The 13,755-nt window shown below is 47.2% G+C and overlaps 17 non-coding genes across 17 annotated transcripts; 12 read left to right on the forward strand and 5 right to left on the reverse strand.

The window, feature by feature from the left end:
* Positions 1-235: 235 nt before the first annotated feature.
* Positions 236-306, reverse strand: TRNAG-GCC (transfer RNA glycine (anticodon GCC)). The gene has a single exon. It is a non-coding gene; the product is annotated as a tRNA-Gly (tRNA).
* Positions 307-413: 107 nt separating this feature from the next.
* On the forward strand, positions 414-486 carry TRNAK-CUU (transfer RNA lysine (anticodon CUU)). Its single transcript has one exon. It is a non-coding gene; the product is annotated as a tRNA-Lys (tRNA).
* An 861-nt stretch (positions 487-1,347) lies between these two features.
* TRNAG-GCC (transfer RNA glycine (anticodon GCC)) lies at positions 1,348-1,418 on the reverse strand. The gene has a single exon. It is a non-coding gene; the product is annotated as a tRNA-Gly (tRNA).
* Positions 1,419-1,530: 112 nt separating this feature from the next.
* On the forward strand, positions 1,531-1,603 carry TRNAK-CUU (transfer RNA lysine (anticodon CUU)). The gene has a single exon. It is a non-coding gene; the product is annotated as a tRNA-Lys (tRNA).
* Positions 1,604-2,642: 1,039 nt separating this feature from the next.
* TRNAK-CUU (transfer RNA lysine (anticodon CUU)) lies at positions 2,643-2,715 on the forward strand. The gene has a single exon. It is a non-coding gene; the product is annotated as a tRNA-Lys (tRNA).
* A 490-nt stretch (positions 2,716-3,205) lies between these two features.
* On the reverse strand, positions 3,206-3,276 carry TRNAG-GCC (transfer RNA glycine (anticodon GCC)). Its single transcript has one exon. It is a non-coding gene; the product is annotated as a tRNA-Gly (tRNA).
* A 107-nt stretch (positions 3,277-3,383) lies between these two features.
* Positions 3,384-3,456, forward strand: TRNAK-CUU (transfer RNA lysine (anticodon CUU)). The gene has a single exon. It is a non-coding gene; the product is annotated as a tRNA-Lys (tRNA).
* Positions 3,457-4,483: 1,027 nt separating this feature from the next.
* Positions 4,484-4,556, forward strand: TRNAK-CUU (transfer RNA lysine (anticodon CUU)). Its single transcript has one exon. It is a non-coding gene; the product is annotated as a tRNA-Lys (tRNA).
* A 297-nt stretch (positions 4,557-4,853) lies between these two features.
* TRNAK-CUU (transfer RNA lysine (anticodon CUU)) lies at positions 4,854-4,926 on the forward strand. The gene has a single exon. It is a non-coding gene; the product is annotated as a tRNA-Lys (tRNA).
* A 121-nt stretch (positions 4,927-5,047) lies between these two features.
* Positions 5,048-5,118, reverse strand: TRNAG-GCC (transfer RNA glycine (anticodon GCC)). Its single transcript has one exon. It is a non-coding gene; the product is annotated as a tRNA-Gly (tRNA).
* A 107-nt stretch (positions 5,119-5,225) lies between these two features.
* TRNAK-CUU (transfer RNA lysine (anticodon CUU)) lies at positions 5,226-5,298 on the forward strand. Its single transcript has one exon. It is a non-coding gene; the product is annotated as a tRNA-Lys (tRNA).
* Positions 5,299-6,337: 1,039 nt separating this feature from the next.
* TRNAK-CUU (transfer RNA lysine (anticodon CUU)) lies at positions 6,338-6,410 on the forward strand. The gene has a single exon. It is a non-coding gene; the product is annotated as a tRNA-Lys (tRNA).
* A 1,038-nt stretch (positions 6,411-7,448) lies between these two features.
* TRNAK-CUU (transfer RNA lysine (anticodon CUU)) lies at positions 7,449-7,521 on the forward strand. The gene has a single exon. It is a non-coding gene; the product is annotated as a tRNA-Lys (tRNA).
* A 1,603-nt stretch (positions 7,522-9,124) lies between these two features.
* On the reverse strand, positions 9,125-9,195 carry TRNAG-GCC (transfer RNA glycine (anticodon GCC)). Its single transcript has one exon. It is a non-coding gene; the product is annotated as a tRNA-Gly (tRNA).
* A 107-nt stretch (positions 9,196-9,302) lies between these two features.
* Positions 9,303-9,375, forward strand: TRNAK-CUU (transfer RNA lysine (anticodon CUU)). Its single transcript has one exon. It is a non-coding gene; the product is annotated as a tRNA-Lys (tRNA).
* A 1,409-nt stretch (positions 9,376-10,784) lies between these two features.
* TRNAK-CUU (transfer RNA lysine (anticodon CUU)) lies at positions 10,785-10,857 on the forward strand. The gene has a single exon. It is a non-coding gene; the product is annotated as a tRNA-Lys (tRNA).
* Positions 10,858-12,638: 1,781 nt separating this feature from the next.
* Positions 12,639-12,711, forward strand: TRNAK-CUU (transfer RNA lysine (anticodon CUU)). The gene has a single exon. It is a non-coding gene; the product is annotated as a tRNA-Lys (tRNA).
* Positions 12,712-13,755: the final 1,044 nt, after the last annotated feature.

Below are 13,755 nucleotides of genomic sequence, written 5' to 3' on the forward strand. Positions count from 1 at the left end.
GATGCCTTGCCTTGCCATCACCACAACTCCTCGGTTACCAAGCATTGCTAACTCAGTCGGTAAAGCATGAGACTCTTAATCTCAGAGTCGTGGGTTCGAGCCCCACATTGGGCGGATGTTTTTTTTCTTTTCCTGTACCATTGTATGTGGAACACTGTCAACTTGCACCACCACAGCGCAAATGGCTGTCCTCACTTTCACAAAATGCACTGCCATATCAGCAAAAACTCAGGACTGCATTGGCCGGAAATCGAACCCGGGCCTCCCGCGTGGCAGGCGAGAATTCTACCACTGAACCACCAATGCTCCACAGGTACTTAATTTTACACTTACTCGTGTACTTTAGTGTATGAAACAAAGCAGGAGTGTCAGGATGCCTTGCCTTGCCATCACCTCCACACATTCTCAACCAAGCCTGGCTAACTCAGTCGGTAGAGCATGAGACTCTTAATCTCAGGGTCGTGGGTTCGAGCCCCACGTTGGGCGGATGTTTTTTCTTTTCCTGTACCATTGTATGTGGAACACTGTCAACTTGCACCACCACAGCGCAAATGGCTGTCCTCACTTTCACAAAATACACTGCCATATCAGCAAAAACTCAGGACTGCATTGGCCGGGAATCGATTCCGGGCCTCACGAGTGGCAGGCGAGAATTCTACCACTGAACCACCAATGCTCCACAGATGCCTAATTTTACACTTACTCATGTACTTTAGTGTATAAAACAAAGCAGGAGTGTCAGGATGCCTTGCCTTGCCATCACCTCCAAGCCTACGTAACCAAGCCCGACTAGCACAGTCGCTAGAGCATAAGACTATTAATCTTAGGGTCATGTATTTGAGCTCCATGTTGGGCAGTTGTTTTTTTCTCTTCCTTTACCATTGTATGTGGAACAGTGTATACTTGCATCACCACAGCGCAAATGGCTGTCCTCACTTTTACAAAATGCACTGCCCTATCAGCAAAAACTCAGGAATGTATTGACCGGGAATTGAACCCGGCCTCCCACGTGGCCGGCTAGATTTCTACCACTGAACCACCAATGATCCACAGATGCTTAATTTTAGACTTACTCATGTACTTTAGTGTACAAAACAAAGCAGGAGAGTCAGGATGCCTTGCCTTGCCATCACCACAACTCCTCGGTTACCAAGCATTGCTAACTCAGTCGGTAAAGCATGAGACTCTTAATCTCAGGGTCGTGGGTTCGAGCCCCACATTGTGCGGATGTTTTTATTCTTTTCCTGTACCATTGTATGTGGAACACTGTCAACTTGCACCACCACAGCGCAAATGGCTGTCCTCACTTTCACAAAATGCACTGCCATATCAGAAAAAACTCAGGACTGCATTGGCCGGGAATCGAACCCGGGCCTCCCGTGTGGCAGGCGAGAATTCTACCACTGAACCACCAATGCTCCACAGGTACGTAATTTTACACTTACTCGTGTACTTTAGTGTATGAAACAAAGCAGGAGTGTCAGGATGCCTTGCCTTGCCTTGCCATCACCTCCATGCATTCGCAACCAAGCCTGGCTAGCTCAGTCGGTAGAGCATGAGACTCTTAATCTCAGGGTCGTGGGTTCGAGCCCCACGTTGGGCGGATGTTTTTTCTTTTCCTGTACCATTGTATGTGGTACACTGTATACTTGCACCACCACAGCGCAAATGGCTGTCCTCACTTTCACAAAATACACTGCCATATTAGCAAAAACTCAGGACTGCATTGGCCGGGAATCGATTCCGGGCCTCACGCGTGGCAGGCGAGAATTCTACCACTGAACCACCAATGCTCCACAGATGCCTAATTTTACACTTACTCATGTACTTTAGTGTATAAAACAAAGCAGGAGTATCAGGATGCCTTGCCTTGCCATCACCTCCAAGCCTACGTAACCAAGCCCGACTAGCACAGTCGCTAGAGCATAAGACTATTAATCTTAGGGTCATGTATTTGAGCTCCATGTTGGGCAGTTGTTTTTTTCTCTTCCTGTACCATTGTATGTGGAACAGTGTATACTTGCATCACCACAGCGTAAATGGCTGTCCTCACTTTCACAAAATGCACTGCCCTATCAGCAAAAACTCAGGAATGTATTGACCGGGAATTGAACCCGGCCTCCCACGTGGCCTGCTAGATTTCTACCACTGAACCACCAATGATCCACTGATGCTTAATTTTAGACTTACTCATGTACTTTAGTGTACAAAACAAAGCAGGAGAGTCAGGATGCCTTGCCTTGCCATCACCACAACTCCTTGGTTACCAAGCATTGCTAACTCAGTCGGTAAAGCATGAGACTCTTAATCTCAGGGTCGTGGGTTCGAGCCCCACATTGGGTGGATGTTTTTTTTCTTTTCCTGTACCATTGTATGTGGAACACTGTCAACTTGCCCCACCACAGCGCAAATGGCTGTCCTCACTTTCACAAAATGCACTGCCATATCAGCAAAAGCTCAGGACTGCATTGGCCAGAAATCGAACCCAGGCCTCCCGCGTGGCAGGCGAGAATTCTACCACTGAACCACCAATGCACCACAGATACTTAATTTTACACTTACTCGTGTACTTTAGTGTATGAAATAAAGCAGGAGTGTCAGAATGCCTTGCCTTGCCATCACCTCCATACATTCTCAACCAAGCCTGGCTAGCTCAGTCGGTAGAGCATGAGACTCTTAATCTCAGGGTCGTGAGATCAAGCCCCACGTTGGGCGGATGTTTTTTCTTTTCCTGTACCATTGTATGTGGAACACTGTATACTTGCACCACCACAGCGCAAATGGCTGTCCTCACTTTCACAAAATGCACTGCCCTATCAGCAAAAACTCAGGAATGTATTGACCGGGAATTGAACCCGGCCTCCCACGTGGCCGGCTAGATTTCTACCACTGAACCACCAATGATCCACAGATGCTTAATTTTAGACTTACTCATGTACTTTAGTGTACAAAACAAAGCAGGAGAGTCAGGATGCCTTGCCTTGCCATCACCACAACTCCTCGGTTACCAAGCATTGCTAACTCAGTCGGTAAAGCATGAGACTCTTAATCTCAGGGTCGTGGGTTCGAGTCCCACATTGGGCGGATGTTTTTTTTCTTTTCCTGTACCATTGTATGTGGAACACTGTCAACTTGCACCACCACAGCGCAAATGGCTGTCCTCACTTTCACAAAATGCACTGCCATATCAGCAAAAATTCAGGACTGCATTGGCCGGAAATCGAACCCGGGCCTCCCGCGTGGCAGGCGAGAATTCTACCACTGAACCACCAATGCTCCACAGATACTTAACTTTACACTTACTCGTGTACTTTAGTGTATGAAATAAAGCAGGAGTGTCAGGATGCCTTGCCTTGCCATCACCTCCATACATTCTCAACCAAGCCTGGCTAGCTCAGTCGGTAGAGCATGAGACTCTTAATCTCAGGGTCGTGGGTTCGAGCCCCACGTTGGGCGGATGTTTTTTCTTTTCCTGTGGAACACTGTCAACTTGCACCACCACAGCGCAAATGGCTGTCCTCACTTTCACAAAATACACTGCCATATCAGCAAAAACTCAGGACTGCATTGGCCGGGAATCGATTCCGGGCCTCATGAGTGGCAGGCGAGAAATCTACCACTGAACCACCAATGCTCCACAGATGCCTAATTTTACACTTACTCATGTACTTTAGTGTATAAAACAAAGCAGGAGTGTCAGGATGCCTTGCCTTGCCATCACCTCCAAGCCTACGTAACCAAGCCCGACTAGCACAGTCGCTAGAGCATAAGACTATTAATCTTAGGGTCATGTATTTGAGCTCCATGTTGGGCAGTTGTTTTTTTCTCTTCCTTTACCATTGTATGTGGAACAGTGTATACTTGCATCACCACAGCGCAAATAGCTGTCCTCACTTTCACAAAATGCACTGCCCTATCAGCAAAAACTCAGGAATGTATTGACCGGGAATTGAACCCGGCCTCCCACGTGGCCGGCTAGATTTCTACCACTGAACCACCAATGATCCACAGATGCTTAATTTTAGACTTACTCATGTACTTTAGTGTACAAAACAAAGCAGGAGAGTCAGGATGCCTTGCCTTGCCATCACCACAACTCCTCGGTTACCAAGCATTGCTAACTCAGTCGGTAAAGCATGAGACTCTTAATCTCAGGGTCGTGGGTTCGAGCCCCACATTGGGCGGATTTTTTTTTTCTTTTCCTGTACCATTGTATGTGGAACACTGTCAACTTGCCCCACCACAGCGCAAATGGCTGTCCTCACTTTCACAAAATGCACTGCCATATCAGCAAAAATTCAGGACTGCATTGGCCGGAAATACAACCCGGGCCTCCCGCGTGGCAGGCGAGAATTCTAACACTGAACCACCAATGCTCCACAAATACTTAATTTTACACTTACTCGTGTACTTTAGTGTATGAAACAAAGCAGGAGTGTCAGGATGCCTTGCCTTGCCATCACCTCCATATATTCTCAACCAAGCCTGGCTAGCTCAGTCGGTAGAGCATGAGACTCTTAATCTCAGGGTCGTGGGTTCGAGCCCTACGTTGGGTGGATGTTTTTTCTTTTCCTGTACCATTGTATGTGGAACACTGTCAACTTGCACCACCACAGCGCAAATGGCTGTCCTCACTTTCACAAAATACACTGCCATATCAGCAAAAACTCAGGACTGCATTGGCCGGGAATCGATTCCGGGCCTCACACGTGGCAGGCGAGAATTCTACCACTGAACCACCAATGCTCCACAGATGCTTAATTTTAGACTTACTCATGTACTTTAGTGTATGAAATAAAGCAGGAGTGTCAGGATGCCTTGCCTTGCCATCACCTCCATACATTCTCAACCAAGCCTGGCTAGCTCAGTCGGTAGAGCATGAGACTCTTAATCTCAGGGTCGTGGGTTCGAGCCCCACATTGGGCGGATGTTTTTTTTCTTTTCCTGTACCATTGTATGTGGAACACTGTCAACTTGCACCACCACAGCGCAAATGGCTGTCCTCACTTTCACAAAATGCACTGCCATATCAGCAAAAATTCAGGACTGCATTGGCCGGAAATCGAACCCGGGCCTCCCGCGTGGCAGGCGAGAATTCTACCACTGAACCACCAATGCTCCACAGATACTTAACTTTACACTTACTCGTGTACTTTAGTGTATGAAATAAAGCAGGAGTGTTAGGATGCCTTGCCTTGCCATCACCTCCATACATTCTCAACCAAGCCTGGCTAGCTCAGTCGGTAGAGCATGAGACTCTTAATCTCAGGGTCGTGGGTTCGAGCCCCACGTTGGGCGGATGTTTTTTCTTTTCCTGTACCATTGTATGTGGAACACTGTCAACTTGCACCACCACAGCGCAAATGGCTGTCCTCACTTTCACAAAATACACTGCCATATCAGCAAAAACTCAGGACTGCATTGGCCGGGAATCGATTCCGGGCCTCATGAGTGGCAGGCGAGAAATCTACCACTGAACCACCAATGCTCCACAGATGCCTAATTTTACACTTACTCATGTACTTTAGTGTATAAAACAAAGCAGGAGTGTCAGGATGCCTTGCCTTGCCATCACCTCCAAGCCTACGTAACCAAGCCCGACTAGCACAGTCGCTAGAGCATAAGACTATTAATCTTAGGGTCATGTATTTGAGCTCCATGTTGGGCAGTTGTTTTTTTCTCTTCCTTTACCATTGTATGTGGAACAGTGTATACTTGCATCACCACAGCGCAAATAGCTGTCCTCACTTTCACAAAATGCACTGCCCTATCAGCAAAAACTCAGGAATGTATTGACCGGGAATTGAACCCGGCCTCCCACGTGGCCGGCTAGATTTCTACCACTGAACCACCAATGATCCACAGATGCTTAATTTTAGACTTACTCATGTACTTTAGTGTACAAAACAAAGCAGGAGAGTCAGGATGCCTTGCCTTGCCATCACCACAACTCCTCGGTTACCAAGCATTGCTAACTCAGTCGGTAAAGCATGAGACTCTTAATCTCAGGGTCGTGGGTTCGAGCCCCACATTGGGCGGATTATTTTTTTCTTTTCCTGTACCATTGTATGTGGAACACTGTCAACTTGCCCCACCACAGCGCAAATGGCTGTCCTCACTTTCACAAAATGCACTGCCATATCAGCAAAAATTCAGGACTGCATTGGCCGGAAATACAACCCGGGCCTCCCGCGTGGCAGGCGAGAATTCTAACACTGAACCACCAATGCTCCACAAATACTTAATTTTACACTTACTCGTGTACTTTAGTGTATGAAACAAAGCAGGAGTGTCAGGATGCCTTGCCTTGCCATCACCTCCATATATTCTCAACCAAGCCTGGCTAGCTCAGTCGGTAGAGCATGAGACTCTTAATCTCAGGGTCGTGGGTTCGAGCCCTACGTTGGGTGGATGTTTTTTCTTTTCCTGTACCATTGTATGTGGAACACTGTCAACTTGCACCACCACAGCGCAAATGGCTGTCCTCACTTTCACAAAATACACTGCCATATCAGCAAAAACTCAGGACTGCATTGGCCGGGAATCGATTCCGGGCCTCACACGTGGCAGGCGAGAATTCTACCACTGAACCACCAATGCTCCACAGATGCCTAATTTTACACTTACTCATGTACTTTAGTGTATAAAACAAAGCAGGAGTGTCAGGATGCCTTGCCTTGCCATCACCTCCAAGCCTACGTAACCAAGCCTGACTAGCACAGTCGCTAGAGCATAAGACTCTTAATCTCAGGGTCGTGGGTTCGAGCCCAACATTGGGCGGATGTTTTTTCTTTTCCTGTACCATTGTATGTGGAACACTGTATACTTGCACCACCACAGCGCAAATGGCTGTCCTCACTTTCACAAAATGCACTGCCCTATCAGCAAAAACTCAGGAATGTATTGACCGGGAATTGAACCCGGCCTCCCACGTGGCCGGCTAGATTTCTACCACTGAACCACCAATGATCCACAGATGCTTAATTTTAGACTTACTCATGTACTTTAGTGTACAAAACAAAGCAGGAGAGTCAGGATGCCTTGCCTTGCCATCACCACAACTCCTCGGTTACCAAGCATTGCTAACTCAGTCGGTAAAGCATGAGACTCTTAATCTCAGGGTCGTGGGTTCGAGCCCCACATTGGTCGGATGTTTTTTTTCTTTTCCTGTACCATTGTATGTGGAACACTGTCAACTTGCACCACCACAGCACAAATGGCTGTCCTCACTTTCACAAAATGCACTGCCATATCAGCAAAAATTCAGGACTGCATTGGCCGGAAATCGAACTCTGGCCTCCCGCGTGGCAGGCGAGAATTCTACCACTGAACCACCAATGCTCCACAGATACTTAACTTTACACTTACTCGTGTACTTTAGTGTATGAAATAAAGCAGGAGTGTCAGGATGCCTTGCCTTGCCATCACCTCCATACATTCTCAACCAAGCCTGGCTAGCTCAGTCGGTAGAGCATGAGACTCTTAATCTCAGGGTCGTGGGTTCGAGCCCCATGTTGGGCGGATGTTTTTTCTTTTCCTGTACCATTGTATGTGGAACACTGTCAACTTGCACCACCACAGCGCAAATGGCTGTCCTCACTTTCACAAAATACACTGCCATATCAGCAAAAACTCAGGACTGCATTGGCCGGGAATCGATTCCGGGCCTCACGAGTGGCAGGCGAGAATTCTACCACTGAACCACCAATGCTCCACAGATGCCTAATTTTACACTTACTCATGTACTTTAGTGTATAAAACAAAGCAGGAGTGTCAGGATGCCTTGCCTTGCCATCACCTCCAAGCCTACGTAACCAAGCCCGACTAGCACAGTCGCTAGAGCATAAGACTATTAATCTTAGGGTCATGTATTTGAGCTCCATGTTGGGCAGTTGTTTTTTTCTCTTCCTTTACCATTGTATGTGGAACAGTGTATACTTGCATCACCACAGCGCAAATGGCTGTCCTCACTTTCACAAAATGCACTGCCCTATCAGCAAAAACTCAGGAATGTATTGACCGGGAATTGAACCCGGCCTCCCACGTGGCCGGCTAGATTTCTACCACTGAACCACCAATGATCCACAGATGCTTAATTTTAGACTTACTCATGTACTTTAGTGTACAAAACAAAGCAGGAGAGTCAGAATGCCTTGCCTTGCCATCACCACAACTCCTCGGTTACCAAGCATTGCTAACTCAGTCGGTAAAGCATGAGACTCTTAATCTCAGGGTCGTGGGTTCGAGCCCCACATTGGGCGGATGTTTTTTTTCTTTTCCTGTACCATTGTATGTGGAACACTGTCAACTTGCACCACCACAGCGCAAATGGCTGTCCTCACTTTCACAAAATACACTGCCATATCAGCAAAAACTCAGGACTGCATTGGCCGGGAATCGATTCCGGGCCTCACGAGTGGCAGGCGAGAATTCTACCACTGAACCACCAATGCTCCACAGATGCCTAATTTTACACTTACTCATGTACTTTAGTGTATAAAACAAAGCAGGAGTGTCAGGATGCCTTGCCTTGCCATCACCTCCAAGCCTACGTAACCAAGCCCGACTAGCACAGTCGCTAGAGCATAAGACTATTAATCTTAGGGTCATGTATTTGAGCTCCATGTTGGGCAGTTGTTTTTTTCTCTTCCTTTACCATTGTATGTGGAACAGTGTATACTTGCATCACCACAGCGCAAATGGCTGTCCTCACTTTCACAAAATGCACTGCCCTATCAGCAAAAACTCAGGAATGTATTGACCGGGAATTGAACCCGGCCTCCCACGTTGCCGGCTAGATTTCTACCACTGAACCACCAATGATCCACAGATGCTTAATTTTAGACTTACTCATGTACTTTAGTGTACAAAACAAAGCAGGAGAGTCAGGATGCCTTGCCTTGCCATCACCACAACTCCTCGGTTACCAAGCATTGCTAACTCAGTCGGTAAAGCATGAGACTCTTAATCTCAGGGTCGTGGGTTCGAGCCCCACATTGGGCGGATGTTTTTTTTCTTTTCCTGTACCATTGTATGTGGAACACTGTCAACTTGCCCCACCACAGCGCAAATGGCTGTCCTCACTTTCACAAAATGCACTGCCATATCAGCAAAAACTAAGGACTGCATTGGCCGGGAATCGAACCCGGGCCTCCCGCGTGGCAGGCGAGAATTCTACCACTGAACCACCAATGCTCCACAGGTACTTAATTTTACACTTACTCGTGTACTTTAGTGTATGAAACAAAGCAGGAGTGTCAGGATGCCTTGCCTTGCCATCACCTCCATACGTTCTCAACCAAGCCTGGCTAGCTCAGTCGGTAGAGCATGAGACTCTTAATCTCAGGGTCGTGGGTTCGAGCCCCACGTTGGGCGGATGTTTTTTCTTTTCCTGTACCATTGTATGTGGAACACTGTCAACTTGCACCACCACAGCGCAAATGGCTGTCCTCACTTTCACAAAATACACTGCCATATCAGCAAAAACTCAGGACTGCATTGGCCGGGAATCGATTCCGGGCCTCACGAGTGGCAGGCGAGAATTCTACCACTGAACCACCAATGCTCCACAGATGCCTAATTTTACACTTACTCATGTACTTTAGTGTATAAAACAAAGCAGGAGTGTCAGGATGCCTTGCCTTGCCATCACCTCCAAGCCTACGTAACCAAGCCCGACTAGCACAGTCGCTAGAGCATAAGACTATTAATCTTAGGGTCATGTATTTGAGCTCCATGTTGGGCAGTTGTTTTTTTCTCTTCCTTTACCATTGTATGTGGAACAGTGTATACTTGCATCACCACAGCGCAAATGGCTGTCCTCACTTTCACAAAATGCTCTGCCCTATCAGCAAAAACTCAGGAATGTATTGACCGGGAATTGAACCCGGCCTCCCACGTGGCCGGCTAGATTTCTACCACTGAACCACCAATGATCCACAGATGCTTAATTTTAGACTTACTCATGTACTTTAGTGTATAAAACAAAGCAGGAGTGTCAGGATGCCTTGCCTTGCCATCACCTCCAAGCCTACGTAACCAAGCCCGACTAGCACAGTCGCTAGAGCATAAGACTATTAATCTTAGGGTCATGTATTTGAGCTCCATGTTGGGCAGTTGTTTTTTTCTCTTCCTTTACCATTGTATGTGGAACAGTGTATACTTGCATCACCACAGCGCAAATGGCTGTCCTCACTTTCACAAAATGCTCTGCCCTATCAGCAAAAACTCAGGAATGTATTGACCGGGAATTGAACCCGGCCTCCCACGTGGCCGGCTAGATTTCTACCACTGAACCACCAATGATCCACAGATGCTTAATTTTAGACTTACTCATGTACTTTAGTGTACAAAACAAAGCAGGAGAGTCAGGATGCCTTGCCTTGCCATCACCACAACTCCTCGGTTACCAAGCATTGCTAACTCAGTCGGTAAAGCATGAGACTCTTAATCTCAGGGTCGTGGGTTCGAGCCCCACATTGGTCGGATGTTTTTTTTCTTTTCCTGTACCATTGTATGTGGAACACTGTCAACTTGCACCACCACAGCACAAATGGCTGTCCTCACTTTCACAAAATGCACTGCCATATCAGCAAAAATTCAGGACTGCATTGGCCGGAAATCGAACTCTGGCCTCCCGCGTGGCAGGCGAGAATTCTACCACTGAACCACCAATGCTCCACAGATACTTAACTTTACACTTACTCGTGTACTTTAGTGTATGAAATAAAGCAGGAGTGTCAGGATGCCTTGCCTTGCCATCACCTCCATACATTCTCAACCAAGCCTGGCTAGCTCAGTCGGTAGAGCATGAGACTCTTAATCTCAGGGTCGTGGGTTCGAGCCCCATGTTGGGCGGATGTTTTTTCTTTTCCTGTACCATTGTATGTGGAACACTGTCAACTTGCACCACCACAGCGCAAATGGCTGTCCTCACTTTCACAAAATACACTGCCATATCAGCAAAAACTCAGGACTGCATTGGCCGGGAATCGATTCCGGGCCTCACGAGTGGCAGGCGAGAATTCTACCACTGAACCACCAATGCTCCACAGATGCCTAATTTTACACTTACTCATGTACTTTAGTGTATAAAACAAAGCAGGAGTGTCAGGATGCCTTGCCTTGCCATCACCTCCAAGCCTACGTAACCAAGCCCGACTAGCACAGTCGCTAGAGCATAAGACTATTAATCTTAGGGTCATGTATTTGAGCTCCATGTTGGGCAGTTGTTTTTTTCTCTTCCTTTACCATTGTATGTGGAACAGTGTATACTTGCATCACCACAGCGCAAATGGCTGTCCTCACTTTCACAAAATGCACTGCCCTATCAGCAAAAACTCAGGAATGTATTGACCGGGAATTGAACCCGGCCTCCCACGTGGCCGGCTAGATTTCTACCACTGAACCACCAATGATCCACAGATGCTTAATTTTAGACTTACTCATGTACTTTAGTGTACAAAACAAAGCAGGAGAGTCAGAATGCCTTGCCTTGCCATCACCACAACTCCTCGGTTACCAAGCATTGCTAACTCAGTCGGTAAAGCATGAGACTCTTAATCTCAGGGTCGTGGGTTCGAGCCCCACATTGGGCGGATGTTTTTTTTCTTTTCCTGTACCATTGTATGTGGAACACTGTCAACTTGCACCACCACAGCGCAAATGGCTGTCCTCACTTTCACAAAATACACTGCCATATCAGCAAAAACTCAGGACTGCATTGGCCGGGAATCGATTCCGGGCCTCACGAGTGGCAGGCGAGAATTCTACCACTGAACCACCAATGCTCCACAGATGCCTAATTTTACACTTACTCATGTACTTTAGTGTATAAAACAAAGCAGGAGTGTCAGGATGCCTTGCCTTGCCATCACCTCCAAGCCTACGTAACCAAGCCCGACTAGCACAGTCGCTAGAGCATAAGACTATTAATCTTAGGGTCATGTATTTGAGCTCCATGTTGGGCAGTTGTTTTTTTCTCTTCCTTTACCATTGTATGTGGAACAGTGTATACTTGCATCACCACAGCGCAAATGGCTGTCCTCACTTTCACAAAATGCACTGCCCTATCAGCAAAAACTCAGGAATGTATTGACCGGGAATTGAACCCGGCCTCCCACGTTGCCGGCTAGATTTCTACCACTGAACCACCAATGATCCACAGATGCTTAATTTTAGACTTACTCATGTACTTTAGTGTACAAAACAAAGCAGGAGAGTCAGGATGCCTTGCCTTGCCATCACCACAACTCCTCGGTTACCAAGCATTGCTAACTCAGTCGGTAAAGCATGAGACTCTTAATCTCAGGGTCGTGGGTTCGAGCCCCACATTGGTCGGATGTTTTTTTTCTTTTCCTGTACCATTGTATGTGGAACACTGTCAACTTGCACCACCACAGCACAAATGGCTGTCCTCACTTTCACAAAATGCACTGCCATATCAGCAAAAATTCAGGACTGCATTGGCCGGAAATCGAACTCTGGCCTCCCGCGTGGCAGGCGAGAATTCTACCACTGAACCACCAATGCTCCACAGATACTTAACTTTACACTTACTCGTGTACTTTAGTGTATGAAATAAAGCAGGAGTGTCAGGATGCCTTGCCTTGCCATCACCTCCATACATTCTCAACCAAGCCTGGCTAGCTCAGTCGGTAGAGCATGAGACTCTTAATCTCAGGGTCGTGGGTTCGAGCCCCATGTTGGGCGGATGTTTTTTCTTTTCCTGTACCATTGTATGTGGAACACTGTCAACTTGCACCACCACAGCGCAAATGGCTGTCCTCACTTTCACAAAATACACTGCCATATCAGCAAAAACTCAGGACTGCATTGGCCGGGAATCGATTCCGGGCCTCACGAGTGGCAGGCGAGAATTCTACCACTGAACCACCAATGCTCCACAGATGCCTAATTTTACACTTACTCATGTACTTTAGTGTATAAAACAAAGCAGGAGTGTCAGGATGCCTTGCCTTGCCATCACCTCCAAGCCTACGTAACCAAGCCCGACTAGCACAGTCGCTAGAGCATAAGACTATTAATCTTAGGGTCATGTATTTGAGCTCCATGTTGGGCAGTTGTTTTTTTCTCTTCCTTTACCATTGTATGTGGAACAGTGTATACTTGCATCACCACAGCGCAAATGGCTGTCCTCACTTTCACAAAATGCACTGCCCTATCAGCAAAAACTCAGGAATGTATTGACCGGGAATTGAACCCGGCCTCCCACGTGGCCGGCTAGATTTCTACCACTGAACCACCAATGATCCACAGATGCTTAATTTTAGACTTACTCATGTACTTTAGTGTACAAAACAAAGCAGGAGAGTCAGAATGCCTTGCCTTGCCATCACCACAACTCCTCGGTTACCAAGCATTGCTAACTCAGTCGGTAAAGCATGAGACTCTTAATCTCAGGGTCGTGGGTTCGAGCCCCACATTGGGCGGATGTTTTTTTTCTTTTCCTGTACCATTGTATGTGGAACACTGTCAACTTGCACCACCACAGCGCAAATGGCTGTCCTCACTTTCACAAAATACACTGCCATATCAGCAAAAACTCAGGACTGCATTGGCCGGGAATCGATTCCGGGCCTCACGAGTGGCAGGCGAGAATTCTACCACTGAACCACCAATGCTCCACAGATGCCTAATTTTACACTTACTCATGTACTTTAGTGTATAAAACAAAGCAGGAGTGTCAGGATGCCTTGCCTTGCCATCACCTCCAAGCCTACGTAACCAAGCCCG

This window comes from Pseudophryne corroboree, chromosome 3 (assembly GCF_028390025.1).
Source record: "Pseudophryne corroboree isolate aPseCor3 chromosome 3, aPseCor3.hap2, whole genome shotgun sequence".
Classification (NCBI taxonomy): domain Eukaryota; kingdom Metazoa; phylum Chordata; class Amphibia; order Anura; family Myobatrachidae; genus Pseudophryne; species Pseudophryne corroboree.